Below are 2,530 nucleotides of genomic sequence, written 5' to 3' on the forward strand. Positions count from 1 at the left end.
GATGACAGGAAATAAAGAAGCTGTACTAATTTCAGGAAGTAGTGGAGTAGTGCATGTAGCCCATTGCATGACGAAATGTTGCGTGCAAAGCGTGCAAAATTCCTAGCTGTCATGAAGTCGTCATGCATTAGACTCTGGAGATGATGTGCCCTGCGTTTTTAAGCTACAAAACCATTAGCTAGCAAGGCAGCAGCAAGTTTGCCTCTAGGAAACAAACAATTACAATTTTTTTTTTTTTTTTGGGTGGGCCAGGGCAAGAAGTGGGTGGGCCTGTGCCTACCCAGGCCCACCCGTAGAAACGCCCCTGGTTAATACACACGTGACCGTCACGTGACAAAGGGGGAGGGGCCCCCGTAGCGGTCACATGCTGCGTTGTATGATAAGGTTGCACAAGTGTTCCCGTCAGTGAGATTTGTACAGAAGAATGGGGGGGGGGGGGGGGGGGGGTGTATCTCTTCTGCTGTCTCTGGTCTTCTCTCTCCACTCCCTATCTTTACCTCTCCTCCCCCTGCACGCCGTTACTCTTCCTTCCGCCTTCTCCGGCTCCCGCCATCACAGGAGAGACAAACAGCTGCAGATAGCAAAGTCTTGAATGCCTCCAGCCAACCCACCCACCCACCCTTCTCCTCCTCCTCCTCCAGCTCTCCAATACAATGGAGAGATTGTTCTCGCCTCTGTTACCAGCGGAAACGGCGGACTGACGAATTAGAGAGACTTCAAGGGCTAAAGCGAAACACACACACACACACACACACACACACACACACACACACACACACACACACACACACACACACACACACACACACACAAACTCACAGCTCCCTGGTCCTGAATGAATGATGGTTCCTCTGGATCCCTGTGTCATTCGTCTCCATGGTTTTGCCCCTCAGCGTACTACTGCCCCCGCCCCACCCCTCCCACTCACCACCACAACTCCAAACAGATAGACAGTAGTAGCCCCAGGCGGAGGCATACTGTAAACATGTCATTTACAAAAAGGGCTTTGGGGTGTAGCTGCATTGCTCCTTCCCGTTCTTTTGACCTAGAAAAGCGAAGGCATAGGGAGAAGGGAACAGCGGGGGGAATGACAGGGTTGAACTGCAACTGAACTTATTCCCACGGCGGCCATTTTGAACTTCACTCGGGGCCGGGAAGTCTACTTAGAATTTGATTGGTCCGGCACAGGAAAACAAACCGGACTGAACAAGACAAAACAGGGAAGCCTTAAAGGGAAAGTTCACTCAAAAATCAAAAAATGTTCCTCTGACCTGTAGTGGAGTTTTGGAGATATCAGTCATAGAGATGTGTCTGCCTTCTCTCGAATACAATGGAACTGGATGATACAAGGCTTGTGGTGCTCAAAGCGGGGGGCGGGGGGGGTACTTTTTTTTTTTTTTTTTTTTACCTTTATTTATACAGGGGGAGTCTCACTGAGAGCAATGCTCTCTTTTTCAGGAGCACCCTGTTCACATTCACACACACATTCATACCTGGAAGCTGACCAGTACAACCACAGTCTGATCTGTTGGCCACTGAGCAGCTCCACTGGAGCAGTTGAGCAGTTCAGCATTTAAAGAGCTCAACAGCAATGTCTCCAGTTTCCATGTATTCCCGAAATCATGACCCGGCTAGCTAGCAGCAGCTAGCGGGGGTGTAGTTCGGATGTAAGAAAATAGTTCCTACGTGAAACTGCTCAAGGTCTGGGGGATTATTCTTGAGTAGCCAGCCGGGTCATGATTTCCGGAAAGAGACATTGCTGTTGAGTTTTTCCAAATGTATTTGGAAAAATAGGTATTTTGGATTTTGGGGTGAACTGTCCCTTTAATATCCATCCTGATTCTTGAGATCCTTTCCTTTCTAATCGGCTTTCTAGTGAGGAATCTGTGCAATGAGAAATGCTTGTCCGATTCCCTCCAGAGGACATATATATATATATATATATATATATATATATATATATATATATATATATATATATATATATATATATATATATATATATATATACACTGCTGGGCTGGTAGAGTGAGAGTGACACAAGTTCACATTTGGCTGTGGGAATAAGGTCAACGATAAGCACTTCCACACACCTTACTATAATGCTATTATGACACTGTGTATATTGTCTGTGTGTAAAGTGTGCGTGTGCATGTGCATACTGACATAATGCTCCTTTGTGTGTGTTCATATTTCCTGTATATAGATGACTGCAAGTGTTCCACTGACACTGTGTGTAACACGGAAACCTTGCGTCACAAAAACACCACTATCCCTAACAGTGTCACTGTAAGCTGTAACGTTGCTGTAATATTTGTCAACTAACTAACTATATGTTTTCCATCGGTCGCATGAGCCTTTCTAAGCGTCGTCATTGCACTGGATGTCTCTGAGCGAACACGACCGGCGAGAAAAACTTCTGAAAAAAAAAAAAAAAAAGGCAATAAAACGAAATAAACAAACTAAGCAGACTTTGAAATATGGGCTTGAAGGAAAGCTGAATGAAATCAAGAGGGTGAAGAGTGAAGGA

The sequence above is a fragment of the Poromitra crassiceps genome (genome assembly GCF_964638095.1).
Source record: "Poromitra crassiceps genome assembly, chromosome: 19".
In the NCBI taxonomy this organism is placed as follows: Eukaryota; Metazoa; Chordata; class Actinopteri; order Beryciformes; family Melamphaidae; genus Poromitra; species Poromitra crassiceps.